General features: G+C 41.3%; 1 long non-coding RNA gene across 1 annotated transcript; it reads left to right on the forward strand.

Moving 5' to 3' along the window:
* Positions 1 to 75: 75 nt before the first annotated feature.
* Positions 76 to 5,252, forward strand: LOC140003024 (uncharacterized). The gene is made up of 3 exons (XR_011810946.1): positions 76 to 646; positions 739 to 803; positions 5,044 to 5,252. It is a non-coding gene; the product is annotated as an uncharacterized lncRNA (long non-coding RNA).
* Positions 5,253 to 9,895: the final 4,643 nt, after the last annotated feature.

Consider the following 9,895-nt stretch of genomic DNA (forward strand, 5'->3'; position numbering starts at 1 on the left):
ATCCCGCGGCCGCCATTTTGTGGCGGTGCCGCCGCGCGGCCGGGGCTCTGTGGGGAGGCGGCCATGGCCCGGGGAGCTCCTCAGGGGCTCCTCAGCCCTTCATCAGCCCTTCTTCCCCTGGTTTTGTCCTCCCCATACTGTTTTGAGGCCTGTGTGTGTGGCCCTGCCTGCACCCACTCTCAGCTGCGTCCCTGGGTCTGAAAGTGTGGCGGTCCCAAGCCTGTCCTTCAGCTTTCTGAGCTCGTGAGGCATGCCTTGGGCTCATCTCCTGCAGTTTTTGGCAATCTGAAGTGTCAAAGTACTTACTGCTACAGGAGGGCTGCTGACAGGCCTGTGGAAGGGAGCAGTGAGCTCTACAACAGTGGGAAGTGGGGTCTGGCTATGACCCACCACAAGGAAATGTCCAGTTGCGAACACTTTGTAACTTCTGGCCTAAGGAGCACATCTTAAATGATGCATCTGGCAAATTATGTGAAAAACAGGTTCTTTGACAAATGAAGGGGTGAAGCTGGAATGTGGTTGCTAAGGATTGGCCACCTAGGCTTTCTACATGTCCTGAGGCTTTGCTGAAGGTCCTCTTACAGGGAAGGAAGGAAGCACAGATCTTTATGTTCAGCAGTCACGTATAGTCACTGAACAAAGCCAGGTATCGTTCAATTTTTGCTGAGATCCCCAGTTTTCCATCCCTTTGTACTACTGAAGCCCTCTAGTGTGACAGTTCTTAACCATTTATTTCAGCTGCCTGAGAAAATATATAGCAGATTTTGGAGTCCAGGCCGAGAAGGAACCTCCTGTGGTGACAGGTAGAAAGTCTGTTTTCAGTAGACACAATGCCCTTAAGAACTGCCCAGCCTCCACTATAGTAAGGTGCATTATAAATAAAATCCATCAGTCAATTAGCACAGCAATAATTTTTGTGATTGTCAGCTCCCGTCACGAAAGCAGATGAGCTGTAGCAGGAGAAGAGCCCTTAGTCTAACCTAAGGCCTGTGTGTGTCCCAGCTGTCAAGAAATAAAGAACTAAGATGGAAGTTTTTATGGATGTCTCTTGATGTTTAATGTCTTTATTTCTTAGACACTGTATTTGCCTGCTTTTCTTATTTTCTTCATCTAGAATTCTCCACTCCTAAGCCAAAAATGAATACTTTTCTACCAATTGCTCTGTGGAGCAAATTTCATTCTTCCACCCCACTGAGTCTCCACTTTATTTCAAATCAGCTGAAAATTGAGTGTGTTTTGTTGTTGTTGTTTTCTTTGAATATTTCTTTTTGGCATTATTTTTTTCTCCAATCACATTATTTAAGTGTGCATAGAGGGTATTGGAGCTATTTCTGCATTCCTGACTTACCTAAATTCCTGTTAAACTCAATGGATGTTTTGAGTGTGTAAGGATGGGGCTAAAAATTGTATTCTGCACTTCTCCACAAGCGGTATCACTTATAATTAAGATTTCAAAGCACTCAAGCAACAAATACAGCACAGGCAATTATAGTATCTTTTTATCAGATACCAACACAAAATGTCTCTCTATATGAAAATCTGGTGAACAGTTGAGCAATTGGATAATGTGGTGTTTTCCCCTAAATAGAGAGCTAGTTTAAAAAATAAAAATAAAAATCCCACTAGTCATTTATACATGGTTGCTCTTGAATTTTAATGAGTACATATGCATATAATTTTTTAAAGGAAATGAGAGAAACTTCTGTGATTTAAAGAGATGGTTAATGCTGATTTTGCAGCTGAGATTTTGGTTACTAGCCCCATCTCTTCATGAAAAGACTGCAGTTTGCATTTCTGATGAAGACCAGAAGGCCTGTGTGGATGTGTCCTTTCATATTAGTGTATCACTACATGTGAGTGGTCATATTGAACTGAATGAAATTTTGTATGTTTATGAAATTATTCACACAAGCAGTTGCAATACCAGTGTCTTTTTTGATGCTTTGAGTCTTTGTCTCATAGAGTTGAAGCTTTTGTTCAACTTTTAGTGAGAGGGTGTGTGTTGCAAAGAACATTGAAACGTTAAAACTTACAAATCACTTCAGACTATGTGTTATTCTATGTAGTTTATTCTATCCTGAGTTCCAGAATCATAGAGTTATTCAGGTTGGAAGGGATGTCTTGGAGATAATTTGGTCCAATCCTCTCTTCAAAACAGGGCTAACCTCAAAGATAGATCCAATAGCCAAATATGAAATCCAATACAAATAATTAAAAGCAGATTACCTGTAAACATAAAAGATTTTTTTTTGCATATTCTGGTGGAAACCTTTTTCTGCTAAAGTCTCCCTAGTATCATTTTTAATCATCACGTTTGAATAGTTGACAGATAAAATGTATAGCATTCCTTTTAAGTGAAAAAAAAAAATCAAATATTTAGCTTTTACATCTAAGCAAAATAAATAAATATTAGCTGAAGTGACAGTTTTGTCATTTAAGTTTCAATGTAGCTCACATCTGCTTATTAAGTGTCAGGCTAAAATCTTGGCAGAAACAATACACTCCATCAGCCTTCTGCAAGTCATAAATTGGATTTAATGCCACTTATGCTTGTTTGACCAGCGGGAATCCCAGGAGTTCACATGAACTTAAAAGACCAGTTAACACCTCATTAGCATCAAGGGTCTTCCAAATGGTGTTCGCTAGTAACTTGTCTAGATCCACTGAGTGTACTAACTCATAGTAACTAACCCTCCCTTGTCCCGCTGACTTACCAGTTTGTGGATGCTATTAGGTATTTAATCATTGTTAATAAATAATAACTACTTCTGCTTATTATCTAAATCGTTGGAAAAAATAAAAAATAAAATAGAATCACAATCCAGAGGAAGTTACTCAACTAAACAGAAAACTACCAGACAACTCTTACCTATAAGTTGTTTTTAAATTGAGTATAGTCCTTTTTTTTCCAAAACTTGTGTTAAAAGGCTGTGTTAAAAAAAAAAAAAAAATCCAGTTAAAATAGTAAACGCTACGTAATTTATCTCCTAGATCTCTAAAATGCAAAAATTATTTAGAGACTTAAGAGAGGGAACAGTAACTTTCTGTACTCGAGATTTCACTGAAGTCCTTCAGCAGAATTGAGACAAAGCTAGCAGATTTCCAACAACTGAAAAGAGCACAAGACAGGAAGAAAAAAGGAGAACTCCACAGACCCATGCTAAGACTGGGGAAACAGTGCTAGACATTTCTGCAATGGCTACAGCAGAGCCACACACGCTGTATGGTTCCTCCACTTAGCTCTTCTGAGTGAAACAACACAAGCAAAAATGCTGAGATTCCTCATTGCAGGCCTTATGAGGACATTTATTTCAAACACAACTAATACTGTTGAGCCATATGTAAAAGCCTCTCCAGAAAATTACAAATACATTCCCATCCAGCCTTTCATTTAGATAATATGAAGTATCACTAATTGTTTCTGTGGCACTTGATTTGTGCTGGAGGAGGACTGTAAGAGTGTTACCCCTTGGGGAACAGGGATCGGCATGAAAATGAGATGTGAGTCCTGTCGGGCTGCCTGGCGTGTATAAAATTTTAACCAGATAAATCCCGGTACAAGGAATTTTGTTGGGAGCTGCTGAACATTTGTGCAACTTCTGAAAGTTGATTTTTCCTGCTCTGATAGTAATTGCAATGACTCAGGATTCATTTTAGCATAAAAAGAAAGGTAATGTCAGTGCTTACAGCCCTGAGGCCAATCAATTGAAATGGTTTGGAAAGGATAATTGTACCTGCACGAGGACTAGCTGTGTAATAGCACTTACCAGCCCAATTAAGGCCAAATGAAGGAAGGGCCAATTTGTTACTTCCTTAACTACTCTGTGAAAAAGCGGTTTCAATACCCTAGCAATAAAAGCTGGTTTATTATTTTTTTTCCTAGGTGATTCCCTGATACTTTTTAGGGACATTTTAGGGACGGTTGGGGGCGATCTTGTATGTAGTCATGAAGTGAAGCATCACAGACATGCTGGCATTTTAGTATCCAGAAGAGAGGGAGTGGGGTGCTTTTACACAGTGCGGCATTTTGTTTCACGTAGTTAAACTAACCTGGCCAGAATCCCAGCCTAAGCAACCATACAGGGATTTTTCTTAATCAGGGAAAGATGAGACAGGAGAGGATTCTCTTTGCCATCCAGAAGACCAGCAGGTTTGGGCCATTTTACCACTGATAAGAGCTAGATCCGGCTTCAGGCTGCCTGGATGAGGTGTAGGACCCGCTGCCACACAGCTTTCCCTAGGGTTTGCCTGCTCCAATGTAAAAAAAATTGCAACGTGCATCTTTAAGTGTACGTGTGGGAACATGCATGGGTGTGTAAACACACCAACCCTTTGCAAACTAATGCAGGGATTGTGTGCCAACGAGTACATACTCGCATAAATAAGCGGGCATGATTTTCACCAGGGGGATGGAAGTAACACAGTGTAAGAGGCTTTTAATCCTTCCATGAATCCTTATCTTTCATTTCCCTGCTCTCATGCTGGCAGTGCAGCTGGCACTGGCCTCAGCTCCCCCATGGTAAAAGAAAGTTGGTTCTTTTGTTTTGTTGTTTTTTAATCAAAAGTTAAAAGTGAAGGCCCAAAACTCATTTTGTGCAGTTAGACCAAGATAGCAGCACTGTACAGAAAGGGCAGCACTAGTCTCTTCAGGGTTGTATCACAGTACCATGTTTTTTTTTTTTCTCTGCCTGTCATTCTTTTGAGCTTTCTAATTAAGGCAGCCCTTCCCTGGTTGGAAATTCAGGTGTAATTTAGGCAACAGATAGCTCTACCTTTAATAAAGTGATGAGACCCTTGGTTTCTTAGTGCTGGTAGCACACAGCCCCTCCTTCAGAATGGTTATGGGTTTATTTCCATCTCAGCTTCTAAGATGAAAAGCAGGAGCCAAAGCAAGATGCTGAGACAGGGACCTGGCAAGAACTTTCTCTAACCATTCAGTCACTTCTGCCTCTCCTAGTCAAAATGAAAAATGATGCCCACGTTTATATTGTTTTTTGCTTAATGTGTGGATTGCTTTGGTACTTTTTTTTTTTCTTATGACAGAAATGAGAAAAATGATGTGACGTTAAAAGACCATTGAAGCCAGAGTAGATCCCCAGAAAAGACTGCACAGCTCATGATCTCTGAGGAAAGGACAGCACCAGCCTCCCAAAGACATTGCTCTTACTGGTTTGGAAGTGGCTAAGCAACATACTTGGGATCATTGTTGTGGGGGTGACAGTCTCCAGCACTGAGAGATGCCCAGTTCCAGATTTCTGGTTTCATCATTTCTATAAGAGAAGGGTTTTTCCTATGACCTGGGAGAATTCAGCCTCACTTCACCTGTTTGATCAGTACTCATGTATATTCCCAACTGAAAGCCAGATTAGCTTTGTTGGCATAAGGTACGCAATAAATAATAAACCAAGAATTTATGAAGGCATTAATATTGCTAATACAACTGCATTAAAACTTCCTTTGGGGGAAACACGATGCATCCGCCCATCCTATGGATCCAAAGCCCAGGTTTTTCCAGTAAGCAAATAACAATGAGATTAAATAGCGATGCATTTACCTGAGATGGGAATTTAGTAGTTTGCCCCAGAAGTGGCGCAGTAGTGACTGTTGCCAAGATGACCAACTAGTGATGCCGAGACTAATTAATAGAACAACGAGCTGACCCTGCTGGGATGCCTGCGTGTAGCAGTCTCAGTTTAACTGTAACCAAATGATGCTGATCGGGACATCAGACATCCAGACACAGCATGGGCAACACAACTGCCAATATTTCTACATCTAACTAGCGTTATTTTCTTTAAAATAGCCTTTGTGGTGAATATGCCCTCCCAAACAAGGACGGCAGTAGATGAATAGGTAGCAAAGAAGTCCACTTCCAGTGTCTTGGCCGAATTCCAACTTCAGTAATTACACTGCTTAAATTCTCCCTACAGCTCTACTAAAATAAAGCCTTTTTCAGCTTCTCCTGCAGCATTGTGCAGTATTTCTGTGTAGCTGTTAAACACTAAAAAACATCTCCTCTGATTAAAATTGCAACGGGAATTTAGGCAGACAGAATGCTATTACCGTAGTCTGAATTTGGGCAGAACACCAAGATTAACTTACACTTGCAATGGGATCAAGAGATCTCTGCTGACCCTTTTAAGTGTCAGAGCCTTTTAAAAAGGCAGAACGGGCAATAGCTCACTGTGCTGCCTGAATGCAAACTCAGGCTTGGGACCTCTGCAGCTGGAAGTGGCTGCAGTACTGTTTCCTGACACATAAAATACTCCTCAACACCAAAGGCTTTTATCAGAATTTATTTATTTAGAGATATTTATGGAATGAATTGTTGACAAAAAGAAGTTTTGGCAACTTTAAAGATTTTTTTTTTCTTGTTTGTAAAAACAGAAAGGGAGCCTAACCTTAATATTTAAGCAAGCCAAACAAGGCCTGCAGTACTAGTAAAAATATTCTAAATTGTGCTAAGTATCTCACATATTTTTTGTAGCCTCTAAACTGGGACCAGATGTTTCTTGGTGCTTCAGTTCAATGTTGATCTGTCCTAACCAGTTATTTGCACCTCAGGTTTCTGCCAACCTTTTCAGCTGTCCTTACCCTGGCAGTGGTTGCACACCAGAAGCATCAGCTTGGTTGCACTGCGTGGCTTTGAAGATATCACTGCCCTCGCAGGCTGGATTGTGAATGCCATCATTATCTAGCAGCCCACGGGGATGTCCATGGAAGTGCTTCTCCTTCAGGGACGTAATTCCTGCCTTTTGAGGTCAGTGTTGAACAATCCACCCCGCAATCTGAACCTACTAGCACGTAGGTGCAGCTGCCAGACATGTCCACTGACTGGTCACACAGGTACAACTTCCACCCTGATGAAGCTACCACCAGAATCAGACCCAGCAAAACTCCAACCAGCCTCCATGGTGCAGGTGGAAAGCGTGGGTCCAGGCTGAAGCGACAGCAAGTGACCTGAACCTTAAATCTGCTCAGAAAGTCTAATTTCTACATGTTGGCATGCTGCTCCCTTGTTCGAAGGTAAAAATCAAACCCAACAAACACGTTTTCCTTCCAAAACAACTGCTCCCTCGTGCCCAAGTGCCAGAGAAGTCAACAAGCTGCACTTCCATCCGCTCCTTCTAAGGGAGCAGTGCTGATTCCCCAGATGCCTGCCAGTCCTCAGTGAGGAAGCAACAAGGAAGACGCAAAAAACAACCCGTAGCACAGCTGTGTTGGGCTTCCTTTATGAATCACAGCACAAGCCTTCACCTAGCCCTTCTCCTCCTTTAGGATTTTTAGGCACTATCCATCTTTATGGAATTCCCTGTTCCTTTTGGAGGAAATCCCACTCCTTGCCTGAGGCAATACTACTTCCATCCTGGTTTTCCCCACCTCTTCCATCACACAACTCCTGGACCATTCCGCTGTCTCGATGTTTATTAGTTATGGACATTCTCCTTTCTCCTTTCACACAGTTACGTGAGATAAAGCCTTCTGGGGGTTTGTTTGCTCTGACAGAACACTGGAGTAGCTGTCAATTCAGATGACAGGTGGAAAGACAGTTCATCAGTTTGCTGATGGCTCTTTTAGTTAGACTACAGGAGTGCAATCTCAGCGTGCACCACTGAAAGCTCCTCTCCCCCCTTTCCTTTGGTACACGCTCATCCCAAGGCAGTACTAGGAATGACGATTTCCATGCTTTCATTACCCTTACAAAGTTGTTAGCAGTTTCTGATGGAATTTTTCAGTCCGAACTTTGAGTAATGCCTTTCACAGCACACTCCAGTAGCTCCCAAGTGTCCTAATGGTCTACAAAGCACAAGCTGCATTTTCCATGCGTTTTGGCAGGAGCTGAAAGATATTTTCCAGTTCTGTGTTAAACAAGTCCCACTCATCTGATTTGTCAAACAGTCAGACGCTTTATAAATCATTATTCTGGGACCAGTAACAACCACAGCACCATTCTCCCAGCCACACAACTTGCACGCTGCCTCGCAGTCAGGTCTTTTGCCTGCACTGTTGTTTTCCTGAGGGCCTGCCCTGCTTTAAATCACTGCTAGCAGGGCTACTTGTAACGACTTGTGTCTACGTGAGCAGTGTGAAGCTACACTTTAAAGTATGAGTATTTATAACAGTATAGATTTAAAATTAAACCTGCAAAAGTAAACAACCCCTACCACTAGAAAAGGGCATAATCTTTGCATTGCAGATACTCCTATTTCTATATAAGCCATGAAAATGCACTTAAGGGACTAAGGACAAAGAAAGTTCTTCAAATTCTTACCGGCTCCTTTTCAGACCTGTTACACATCATGGCACCTCTCCACTTCCCCTTTTTTTCAGATAAAAACAACAGCAGTTACCGGTCTTAGAAAATAATTGTGATCTACAGCTAGAATTATTATAAAATAACTAGGGATTTCAAACTTCCACCTTGTAGAGTCTTTGCTAATAGTTTAATGTCTTTAACTCTTTCACTGTTTTTAATTTCCAAGCCACTCATTTACCTACAATAACCTGTTGTTTTATTAGTTCCATATCCTTCCTTCAAAGTCAAAATCCATTCAACTATCAACTCCACATTCACACCTTATCTTTATTTGATATTATCAACTTCAGAAAGAACAAAACCAAAACTTCATCTAAACTTCTTCTACTGGAAGATGGATCCTAAACTGCTACAAGCTGTTATAGCTCCCAACCAGCTTTGAGGGAGCTATGGCAATTCTGTACAGCAGAGCTGAGCTGCCCTTGTGCTCAGAAAGCACCAAACGAATGAAGATTTGTAGGTGGCACTACTTGGCTTGCATGATGTTTAGACACGGTCTCTGCTTCATACAGTTATTTGACAGTTTCCCCTTTTTCACAGACAAGTACAGCAAAGTAGAGAAAAATTAAGTGGTTTGTCAGAAGTAATATATGGAAGGAAAACCACAGGCAAGTAAAACAGATGGTCTGTTTTCCCTGCTGGTGAAGATTCTCACTGCTGTTACCTTAATTAAAAACTGCATTCATTACTGCTTCCCTCAAAGGTGGCCAGAAGTACAACAGCAGTTTTAGAATGTAACCATCACCAAGCAAATAACGTAGAACAATGGCAAAAGAAAGGGAAAAAAGGAATAATTTTAAGCGTCCCTGACTTTAGAGTGGTACAAGTTGCCCCAAAATGTACTTTTCCATTGACTTTTTTGTACTGATGTATTTTTTTCCCCTCTGTAAATAAGAACAGACTTATTACTTTTTTATTTTCCTGCCTTTAAAATGACATGTATACATTTATAGAAATATATATAAAATCATGTCTCAGATACTAGAAACAAAGCATTTCCTTTAATCCATGCTAAACTGCAATGACACAGGAGTTAATTATTTAGAACAGCAGGCTGTAAAAGGAATCCTGTAGGAAACACAGAGTGCGTTATTTCTTTAGTGATCTCTGCTTCCATGGAAACAATTTCTCTGCACAATTTTAAATCTCATAAAAATAGGGCACTAGGTCTATGTAAAACAGCAAGACATTTCCAATTAAACAACCGGAATGCTTTTATCTAGGCCATTAAATACTTTGTTCAGTATCAAATATGATTACAGTGTTCAGTGGGATGTGAACAACCAGCTACTTGCCATGCGCTGGCTCTCCGGGGCCACACAAAGTCACCCTGCACGTACCCTCGCTTCTCTGGTGGGTGTCACAGCGACAGCACAGCAAGTTGCCTTCCCCCAGCACTCGCCAGGGACACATCAGATGCAGCACGCTGTGTGGTGTGCAGTAATGCCTCCCTGCAGCTTCTTTCCCACTTCCATGGTGTCTCTGCCCATACAACCCAATAGCCCAGTAACTCCTAGCAGAGAGCTGGAACCGACTTATTTGAATCAAACTTGGGTAATGAATATAGTGGTTTAAAAG

The sequence above is a fragment of the Anas platyrhynchos genome, chromosome 8 (genome assembly GCF_047663525.1).
Source record: "Anas platyrhynchos isolate ZD024472 breed Pekin duck chromosome 8, IASCAAS_PekinDuck_T2T, whole genome shotgun sequence".
NCBI lineage: Eukaryota > Metazoa > Chordata > Aves > Anseriformes > Anatidae > Anas > Anas platyrhynchos.